This window comes from Oryzias latipes, chromosome 16, assembly GCF_053564925.1.
Source record: "Oryzias latipes strain Hd-rR chromosome 16, Olatipes_Hd-rR_3.1".
NCBI lineage: Eukaryota > Metazoa > Chordata > Actinopteri > Beloniformes > Adrianichthyidae > Oryzias > Oryzias latipes.
Window position 1 is genome coordinate 33,733,507 of NC_136252.1, and position 11,494 is coordinate 33,745,000.

General features: G+C 41.5%; 1 long non-coding RNA gene across 1 annotated transcript in view; it reads left to right on the plus strand.

The window, feature by feature from the left end:
• The first annotated feature begins 1,541 nt into the window (after positions 1–1,541).
• LOC144984613 (uncharacterized) overlaps positions 1,542–11,494 on the plus strand; it is a 104,728-nt gene continuing 94,775 nt past the window's right edge. Inside the window, exon 1 of the long non-coding RNA XR_013648410.1 lies at positions 1,542–5,515. This is a non-coding gene — a long non-coding RNA (uncharacterized LOC144984613). The remainder of the gene's footprint in view (positions 5,516–11,494) is intronic.

The window sequence follows — 11,494 nt, forward strand, 5'->3', positions numbered from 1 at the left end:
TCCTGAGTGGCTTTTTTTAAATAAGTTAAGTTTGTTCTCTAAGTTAAAGTTAAGCATATAATTTTTTTTTTCTCCCAAGTGGGACATAAGTTTAAAATGTAATAAAAATATATAACAAAAGGAAGAAAAAAAACAAAAAGTGAAATCATTTATTCATCCCCCTGATGATTGAAATTCTGTCATGATGGTTAAGGAAAGAATTCACTTTCAGTTGATTTAAAAAGAGGTTTAAGTTAAAAATGTGTCAGTAAAAAAGAGCAATGATAGAATAGAATAGAATAGAACGAAAGCTTTATCGATCCTGAAGGAACATAAAAAGCGGCCAGCTGATCACACTCAAAACAATAAACAATGAAAAGAATAAAGCTATAAAAAGACTCCATATTAAAATCTATCAGTTAAAAAAATATGGTTAAAACATTTAGTATAATAAATCCATAAAATGTTCAGGAGTTAAAATTTTATGAGGTTCTCAACTTTTGATGCCAAATTAAAGATTAAAGTCCATTTTTTTAAGGAGTCAAGGGTTTCTTTAAAAGACAAAATTGAAGAAAAGTCAAAATAGTTTTGTTCAAAATTACCTGATAAACGAGGAAAAAAGAAAATAGTTTGTTTTTAAAGAAAAGTGCAATCAGATATTTTATAAAATGACAAATATTTGTTCTTTGTGTGGAATGTGGTGCAGAGAGTTAACAAACCAGAAGAATGCGTCATCGATAGAATAGAATAGAATTAGAATAGAAGTGAAAGCGCTTGCTGGTCTTTGCAACGCCCTCACACAACCCATAGTAAAAAATGTACATAAAATACATTAAAAAGTGCATCATCCAGTCACTGAACACAGGAAATTCAAATGATTTGCTGCTGAATACATTTGTCGTTTATACAATTCATATGTGTTCAAATAGTTCAAACCAGTAAATAATGATAAATATGAGGCATCAAGCACATGGTTTCCTAGACATGTTTCAAATGTTTCTTTCAGTCGGATCAGAACTGTTGCAGCTCTTTTTGCTGAGTGGTGTTGCTCTGATGAAAAGCAGCAGCTTCTGGGAGTCCTAAAGATGCACATCTGTGCTGTTTGAAGGCGGTGAGCCGTGCACGCTCCACTGAGCACAAACCCCGGAGAACCGCTGCAGAACCGCTGGAGAACGCCGCTGCAGACGTCAATCAAAGCCAGCATCAGCTCCTCACAGGTGATTTGAAGGCGTGTGCGGACGAGCTGTTGGAGTTTCTGTTGATCACAGAAAAAGACAAAGCGTCTGTTTCATCATCACTTTAGTCCATAAATTTTATATATTAATATTATTATTTAGCCAAAAAAACAGAAAATGCTTAACTAATTGCCTGAAAATCTTCTTAATCTGATGCTGAAAAGTGCAGAAAAAAGCTCCAAACAGATGGAAGCTCTGTTTCATAAAGTTATGCATTTGTCCCGTAAAAAAATGCACAAAGGTAACATTTTGTTAGAAAAAAGGTTCTGCTATGAACCCAAACTGGAAATTAGATTTAAAATGTGCAGATTTTCTGATTTTTCTACAAGTAATATTTTACCTGGAGTTGGATTTGAAATAAAGTACGAAACACAACATCTCTGGAATCACAGATCTGTGTATCGTTTTATTATCAGGATATTTCAAATATTTGTATTAATTAATTAAAAAGTTTTCCAGCGGTCAGCAGCGCACAACATGCAACACAAATCAAGCAACAGAAGAACAATGCATTTTTACTTTTGTGTTTTTAGATTATTATGTAAGCTTTATGTTTTCAGCTTTTTGCTCACATTTTCAAAAGAAAAAAATCCCCTTTTTTTAAGTTTCTGTTTTTAAATTAAAAACTGACACCTGTGGTAACATAGTGTTAAAATCGTAGAATTTTCCTAATGTGAGCGTGACTGCATGGTTTTTAACTTCTCAAGTTTCTAGTTTAACCTTTTTGTTGGGAATTTTGATTTATTTGACCTTTTTTTTGTTTCATTTCTTAATTTTTTTAAGTTCTGTCTGAGGATTTTTGGATTTTCTCCATGTAAAGCGCGGCGTTTCGGTCAACATGTAAATGTTATTTCATCCGCTTTAAAAAACTTCAACTGCATTGGCTCCCAGACTGTCGGGGTTTTTGTCCCTCTTTTGTTGCCATCTGCAGGGAAGCTGTGATGTTCAACACAACCACCAAGGAAAACCAGTAAAGCAGCCTCATACCAGCATACCATACACTACATATGCTGCATTATTTGGAATTGCTTTGGCTCAAAAAGCTCTCACTCTTATAATTGTGCTTTAAAATTATCTTTTTTTAATTTTAAAAACATGCTTTTTTTGAAGGATCATTTAGTTTATTTCATCATCTCATTGAGACTCTCGTGCGATTCCCGGGCAGCCCTTCTGGTGTGTTTACCGGGAGCGCCGCGCTGAGAAGAGGCCCTCTGTGTTTACCCATCAGCCCCTGGGACTGCGCAGTAAATCGAACAGGAAATGCAGCAGAAACCCCACAAAGGTGATCGTAATGATGGAAAATGTCTGTGGGACGCTGAGACACAAACGTCTCCTCGGCTGTTTCTGTCTTTCCGTTGCACACAGGACCTCATTTATTCTCTTTTTTTCTCTTCTAGGTTTAAAGAAACACAAATGAATAACGTGAATCGCTGGGTTGCCATCTCTCCTTGGGGGCGGAGGGAATAGAATGCAGGTTGCATTTGCCCCACAAACCGGACTTTGGACACGCTCGAATCTAGCCCTTTAACACCAGAGATCTTGCCAGCAACACCTAAACAGCACAGGCTCTTTGGTGTGCTGTGACTCTACGACTATTTACCTGGTCACCGTGAATCGTCTGTTTAACATTGATTGTATCAGCAATAGAAACTCAGCTCAGCAGGGACCCCCCCCCTCCAACTGGACTAACTCACTTTGGCCTTAGTACTTGTTCGGGGAGCATCAGCTTTCCCCTCAAAACGCTTCTTTTCCATCACGGGTGTTTATATTCTGGGGCAAAAACACCATATTTCCCCACATTTCCTCTCCAATCATGTCATAAACTGGTCACCAAAGAAAGATACCAAAAGGAAACATTTTTTAACAAAGGTGCTCATTTAGGATCTTTGTGAGAGACCGAACAGGCTTTTAACCCATTTGGTCATCATGGGACAGTCTTGTTTGTGGTTTCTGACGTCCACCTTTTGGGTTCTTGCTATGGCGTCACTACAGCATGCCTTAGGTATTTTCTTTTTCCAACCTGTTGGAGGCTGCTGTGAGAAAGCGAGTAGAGTAATATCCCCTCTCTACATCTGTGATTTGTGAGTGTCTAATTCCTTTGTCTTGATCTGATTTTTTTTGTAAATTCTAGATTGTGTTATTTAAGTGAAACTGCTTTTCTTTGAGTTTGGATTTTTAGTTAGAATAGAACAGAAACTCTGGCTCAGGCTGTAACCCTTGTGCTGTCCTAGGCACTTTAACATTGGGAGTTGGGTCATCTAGACCCACTAGACAGTGCTCTGAACCTTTTTTCTTCAATGATTTGTGATCTTCACTGGTGTCCATGGATTACATGAAATCTTTCCACCTTTATCCACCTTTGTCATGGTAGGGGGAACACGTCAATGGAAGGGTGGGGGGGGTCATCTAAGATAGCACAAGGGTTAAAGACTTAAAGCCGTCCCTCCGTCTGCTCAGCTACTGTTTCTTTGTGTTTAACGTGTACCTTTGTGTGATAAAATACTGCGTTGCTGCTTTATTCCATGCAAAGGCATATTTCAAAAGTACAGTTTTGCAACAATCTGCCCCTCTTTCTCTGCTGCCTGTTGTTTGTTTCCGATGAGTTTAGCTGAAGTGGCCTCTTGTTTTCTGAAGCAGCACTCGAACCCATTCTCCAGTTCTGAACCGGCTCTTTTCAGAACAAAAGCGGCTGGATGACCACAGACCACACCGCCGCGGGGTCTGCAGAAGCGTCCAGATCTTCTCACCTCTCATGGATCATCCGCGTCAGACTGACCTCCCGGCAGCGATGCAGACGTTTCCACGTCTTGGTTGGTTGCATCGTTGCCGGCTGAAGAGCAGAAACGCCGTCCTGGCGTTTCCTTCCTCTCATCATATTTGCACAAAGACAGATGGAGAACGGAATGCAAGTCGCATAGAAATGTGCTCATAGAAGCAGCTCCAACGCGGTCAGGTGGGCCTTTCTTCACTCGCCTCTACCTTTATGACCTCCATGTCATTTCTGAGGATGACATCAAACTTCAAAGGAGACGTCGGCGTCTTCTTCAGGCCGTGAAGCGGCGAGCCCCTCACACGTGGGAGGGGCTACGTCTGAAGTCATTGTGGGAAATGGTGGTTGGTGATTTTCCAGAGGAGCTGTGGATCCAACAATTCTACATGACGTGCGCAACCTTTGATGGTCTGTGTCGCTGTGGGAACTCTGGTGGCGCCCGCTGTGCTGCGCCCACGGCCGCCAGTTGGTACCAAGACGCCAATTGCTATCCGTAGGGCTGGGCGATGTAGAATTTTTTCTGTCCAACAGCTGAGCAAACAGATGAGAACTGAAAGGACAGATTTTACTTTTACAATAGGGGGTTTGGAGTCTTCTGACCTGCGACAGACTGGCGACCTGTCCAGGGTGTCCCCCGCCTTCGCCCACAAGTGGCCGGGATAGGCTCCAGCAGCCCCGTGACCCCGAAAGGGACAAAACGGGTTTAGAAGATGAATGAATCTTCTGACACACCAGAGGTATATTTGAATAAACCCCTTTAATCATTTAGGCCAAACTTTATTCATCTTAATTATATTTGCAACATTGCTGTGTTGGACCGGACGGAAAAGAAAAGGGGGGAAGATGTAGAATTTCTTTATATCACAATACAGTTTTTTTCATATCAGGTAATGACGATATACATCACAATATAATCCAAATAATTGTGTCAAATTTGAACATTCATAAGAGAAATGTGTCATCATTAGCAGGTTCTTTTTAGATGTTAAAATGTATTTTCTGTCATCAGGTCAACAGATGCTCTGAAGGAAGATGGCTACCAGCTCCTCATCATGTTGACATGTTGGAGCGTCAGTGGTTCTGTTCAGAACACGCTGGTGATTCCAGAGTCCAGACATCAAATCTGGAGACCAAAGAGGGAAAAAGTCTGAGCCGGCAGCAGAAGCAAAGCTGAGGTCCACCCAGCGGAGGTTCTGGAGGGGCTTTGGGGCAGCATCAGCTGTTTACCTGGTCAGGCATGGAGGTGTTAAAGGTGGGGGAGGAGCCTAAAGCAGGTGAATCAGAAAATGGCTGCAGCTGCTGTAGAGAATTCTGTGGAAAACAGGGAGAGGAGGCCGTTTGAAGAAGAGTCCGGTCGGGATGAAGCAGAAGAAATGACCTTCAGTGACGTCACAAATCCAACAGGTGATGGAAACGTTTAGCAGACGGAGCTTCACAGGCAGGACTGAGGCCTGCTAGCTGTGTTTGTGAAGCTGCTGAGCAGAATATCCAGCTTCCAGGACCGCTGTCTTCTCTCGTCCTCTGGATGCAGGTCGGTGTTTGTCAGTGTTGTGATTGTTTGAGGCTGGGTTTTTTTGTTAAGAATATACAAACTTTAAGTTCCAAAGCAACCCCCCCTCCCCGCACCCTCACTCCCACTAAATATGCGAGATTTCTTAGATTCCAAAGGAAACAGACTTGATGACCGTCATCCTGATTCCTTCTCTGAGGCCTCTGATGGGTCACAATGTCATTTTAAGTGTCTCCAAGCCTCTAATAAGGTGGTTTTAAATGTACTTTGATCCAATAACAATGCATTGACTTGTTTTGTACCTTTTTTGTCACAGTTTATTTCTGCATTTGTGTAAACTTTGGTTGAAACCTTGTCCTTTTTGAAGCCTCGTCTTGAACCTTTATTTCTTTTTTAACTTTTTTTTAATTTTAATATCAAATGACAATTCAGAAATAGGAGCCGTTATTTTCATGATGCACAGAAACCCAGACGAATGGGGGGGGGATTTAAAGTGTATTTATGTGAGGATGCCTGCTGAGGAGTCCTTAGTCAGACATTAGTGGAGGACGCAGAGACGTGAACTGGGCAACGTGAAGATTCGCAGAAAGGTCTAACGGATAACACAGTTTAGCCAATCACAATTCAGAGAACTCCTACTCAAGGCGTTCAGAAAGTTCTGGAAGCCGCATATTATTGAGTTTATTGAGGGCCGGTGGAATGAGAGGAAGGTTGATTCCGCGTAGTCCATGCATTTCTGATAATGGATTATCCCGCTTAAACTATGGTCACTTCCAAAATAGATAAATATTAGATCAATTATTAATACTTTAATCTTGTTGTTCATGACATTTAGATCAATTATCACAAGAAATGGCCTGCTTGTGTGAGGTGTTGTCATGGTAACAGCTACTGAGCCTGCACCGACCTCGCTCTGCTGCAGCGGAGGAAAGTGGTTTATGTGCTAAACGTCACGTTAAGTGGTCCAAAGCATCAGTTTTGAGGGAAAGTTCACCTCTCACCGCTAGGTTTTGTCCAGATGATGGTTTAAAAAAAAAAAAAACAGCCATAATAGTCAGCAATAGCTCAATTCCTCCTCCTCCTCCTTAGATTCTTTTCCCTCTTTATCAGTCTTCAAGGGTGTTAAACTTCACCGATCAGGTTAATGCAAACCTGGTTTATATATATCTATCTAAACTATAGAATCCCTCGTCTTTTCTACTCTCTTGCTATTTTATCAAACTGTGGAATAAGGTATGACAACCGTTGTTGTGTTTTTTTTTATATTAAGAATTGGAACACTAACTGCCGTTTAGGCCAGCGCTGTAAAATACTGTAGAGCATATGTGACCGGAACTTCTTTTTTAGGAGTTCATTATCATTTATTATACCATGGTCTGGGTGAATACTCGATTCTGATTGGCTGCAGGGTGTACATTAAAAATTGATAAACCACAGTGATAAAGAAAGAAGTTCCGGTCACCTAGCTTAAATGTTTTGTATCACTGCTCCGGCTTCTTTAAAACAACCTTTTGCTTCATCATCTGGGCAAAAACAAGCGGAAAGAGGTGAACTTTCTCTCTGAACTGATGCTTTATTTAACCCATTGGAAAGATCAGTGTATATATATCGCTTTATATCGCCGAGTCTTGACTGCAGAGGTGGTGCGGCACGACGCTGTGAGACTTTTTGTGAGAAAAGCGATCCAAATTGGAAAAAAAAAACAGAATTAAGGACTAAAAACTATTTCTATTTATTGCTTTTGTAAGTCACCATGGTAAAAGCGGGTTAATGGCCGACGAAGTATGCATTATCACTTTTTTTAATGCACTTCGCGGAAGCAACCTTCGCGTCGGACGGTTCAGGCTTCCACGGCGTGCGTTAAAAAATGATAATGCATACTTCGTCGGCCATTAACCCTTACTTGATCCCCACCCTGCAGCCAATCAGAATCCAGTATTCAATCCAGAGTAATGTGATTGAAAAAGCAGAATCGATACAAACTCCATTTTTTTCAGAAGACTTCTGGCCGATTAAAATCCTCTAAGATATTTAAGCCGATTTATCGAAAAACTTAGTTCTGTGTGTCAAATAAGAGAATTCACTGCCTTGTTTTTATTGGTATATGTTTGAGATATTTATTATTCAGACATGAGTAAAGACTGTATCATTCTGTCATATAAACAACAATCTCTTTGAAACGTGTTCTCTTTAAGGGGACTTTTCTGATCTGAGGCCTGTAGAGTCTGAGATGTTACCCATGAGCCTTTTTGTGGGATGTTCCCTGATTGGTGAACGATGACAATAGTGACCAGTGAAATGCCGACAGTACGAGTATCTCCCAAAAGGTCCATCAAGCTTGTTTGCAGGAGACACTGAATAGAAATGGGAAGAACTTTGGATTGTTTCCGAAGTCCCGGGAATTCCGATTCTATTCGGCGTCGGGCTGAACTCTGCAGAATTTGTCATCAAGTCCAGGGAAGATCGACGTCTGAGAAGCCGCCTCCAGCTTCAGGTGTAATTGTGACTATTTTCTGATCCGGAGAGCATCTCCGCCAGGATAATGGAGCAGTTGAGAGGCCTCCTGCCACCGCTCCATCCTTGACAAGCAAGCATCAAGAGAACTGGGAGGAAGCTGTTAAATTGCCATAACAGCTGTGCGGAGTATGAATAACTCGTTAGCTGTGTGCATTTTAAGTCATCAAATCCCGAACCTCCTCACCTAACCCTCATTTGCAAAGGGGACAGGAGGGAGGTGCTAATTAAAGGGATAAAGAGAACAAATCCTATCAGATCTATTGCTGCGGTTTTTGATAGAGAGTGGGGTGGAGGTGTCGGTTTATGGAGGATAAGAAAAAAAAAAAAAAACCTCCACCATTACATCTGTACTCTCAAACACTCATGGAAGGTGCGATTTCATGTTTAATTAATTAAGCCGTCTCTTTAACTGTATCTTGACAAATGCGATGCCAATTAGACGGTGTGCAAAATTTGTTTATTGCTAATTAATGCTTGATTTCTGGAGAAAAAGAAAGTCTTTTCCATTTCCTGATAGCTAGAAAAGAGCATCGACGTTGGTCTGTCCACCATCGCTCTTTGTGCTGGAAAACCTTGTGATCCGCCTTTTTGTCCTGATTAGTCTCAGAGTTTAAGGCCAAACTTTCAGCTGCTTTTTTCTGACGTGGTGCACCTTTTGGATCTCCAGAAACCGCCGAAGCTGCAGATTCCCAGGATCTTTGCTGTTTTATTTTATTTTTTTATTTGTTTCTGTTCTTTTTTTTTTAGGTAAAGACACAGGAAAGCATCTTTGGTCATTGTTAAAGATGCAGACTCTGCGTTTCTGATATCTGTTGCAAAACTAAATTCAGTGAAGAAGATGAGAGAAAAGCTGCGCCAAACTGTAACACAAAGACAGAGATAGAAAAACTCACAACGACAAAGAAATAACGAATCTGTCAAAAGTAATAAATAATTAAATATTTCAACCAAGTTCTAACAACGTTTTTTTTTTTTTTTTACTAAACTGAAATTACGATTTTTGAATTTGAATTTGTGAGTTACATTTTGTAAATTTGATCTTTCATCGTCTGGTTCTCAGGCTCCCTGCCCCCTGACCCCGTCTGGGGGCTCCGCTGGTGGCCTGTGTCCACCTTCCCAGTCAGGCGGTCGGTTTCTGCGGCTTCCCCGGTGGGGCTGGCGGACAGGTTGCAAGGGTGTGCAGTGCGGGTCAGCCATGGGTTGTCCATGCCTGCCTCTGGGGGTGGGGGCGTGTCTTTTTTCTGGGCGGTGGCGTGCGTCTCGAGGGGTCGGGGTATTGGGTATAGGCCCGTACCGCCTTGTGGTGGGACGGGACCCTGCCCTGGCGGGGCCTCCAGCTCCACGCTCTCCATGGGGGGCGGTCCGTTGCGCGTGAGGGTTGCTGCTCCCGGATCTTTGTCTGACGGTGGGGCTCTCAGAGACCCGTATCGGCCGGGCTGCTGCTCTGTCTGCCCCTTGCTCTGGGGTGGGGGGTCTGAAGATCCATAAACCCCTTTTGTATCAGTAAAATCTGTCCAACACAAGAGGCCCTCAGCTCTGATCTGCTTGTTGGACAGGACAAGTTAAAAACAAAATGAAGGTACCTTTGGCCTAAAACCTTGTTGTGACTGTCAGAGAGACTTCTTCACCTGTCGACAGGTGTCTAAGGCCCATCCCACGTTTCGGCGCTTTGCTTCTCCTCGTGTTCAGCTCATTCCAGGTTTCAGAGAACTGAGTTGAACATGGCCGCCGACCTGCAGACCCCTCCCTCTTTAGGGTGTTGACCAAAAATGCTAAAGCATCCCAGAGTGGTCATCTGATGAGCGCCTCCAACTGGTTCCTGGTTTTCCTCTTGAGGTTGTTTATTGCAATAAGGAGGACCAGAGGGGACTACCCCCCTGGTGGGGGGTGAAGTCATGACTAATCGATCCCAGAACATTAACCCAGGCTTATACGCCAATTCACAATAATATCATTAAATCATGAAATAAACTCAACATTTTGGTGAACTTTTAGCAACTTCTAGAAATACTTTTTTATTGTTTGTAACAACAATAAATCCCAGTTATGAGTTAAAACAATCCAAAAGTTCAATCACCTTTTTGGGACGTACCATCCTTATTAAAGCATTCCATTCTATTTGGAGCACACCAATCTTTTTGGGGAGTACCATGCTGTTTAGGCCTTTCAAACATCCACTAAACAAGAGCTTCTGTTTGCTTGCAAGTGACCTCTGTTGTGGGTCACTACAGTGTGAATGAGGGCAAACTACAGTACAAAACCTGAAGAAAGGAGGTTTTTAGGCTTTGTGCCTTTCATGTAGGGAACATCTGATCTTCAGAGGTGCACCAGCTGATCCACACTCCACTCACACTGTGCACTCGTCATGTTTTTACATTTTTTTAATTCAAGCAGCTGATTTCAGACAGCAGCAAAGCAAAGGAGCTGCTATTGTAACAACAAGAGTTTGTTTTATTCTGATGAGAGAATCTGGACAAACGAGACCTGAAGTTTTTTTAATTTTTTTTTCTTTTTGCAGTCCTCGTCCTTCACACCACACAGACGTTGGTACCATAGACTCGCCCTCAGTGGATTTATGCTTTGTGGCTTCTGCTGTTTTTGTCATTTTGACAGAACAAAAGTTCAAACTGCCGTTAAAAACAGATCTGGATGTCGGAGCAGTCGGTGTCTGCTGCCTGGCTGCTCCAGTATTTCATTTTTTTGAGAAATCTCAAACTGTTTTCTCCTCATCAACAAAAAAGCTTCAAAGTCCAAAGTTGAATTTTTAGGTAATTAATTTGATTTACAGTATTTAGCATCTTTAGCTTCTCTACTGTTGAATATTAATTTGGGTTCTCTTAACAAGAAAAGGAATAATGGTTTGTTCCAGTTTAAAAAAAAAAGTGTTAAACCAGGGTAATTTTTCACATTCTTTTATCTTAATTAAAGATTGGATCAAGTTTGACAACATTTTAGCATCTACCTAGACTTTGCTGACATCACCTCACAAATGTACAATTTAAAGTCAGAATAAATCTGTTTCTTTTAGTGCTTTTTTTTAGAAAATTGTATTGTGACTAAAGCACTTGATGCTGCTGAGACGCACAAAGACGAGCCGCAACTAAAGTCATGCGATTTTGTCTAAATAATTTAAATGTTTTTTTCCAGGTATGAAAAAATAAGAAACCTTCTGTTGAAGTTGTCATACCAGTTTTCTCTTTTGACACTTCCAAAAGAGTTTGAACCTTTTTCTGCTTTTGTTCTCGTTGTTTCTTGCACAGTCGCCCAACATGATTGGAGTCACAATAAGCTTTCCAATTACGCTGCGAGACGACGTCGCACAGACACTCGCCTTCATTATGAAAAGATCCCTTTTGTGGGCAAAACAGTCAAGTGTTTTTCATTAAACCACAGCCTAAAAAGATCACTTTTGATATGGAGAACGAAGACGAACGTCGGATGAAGCTCTGAGCGCCAAAGCCAATGCAAAGAAAAGGTTTCCAA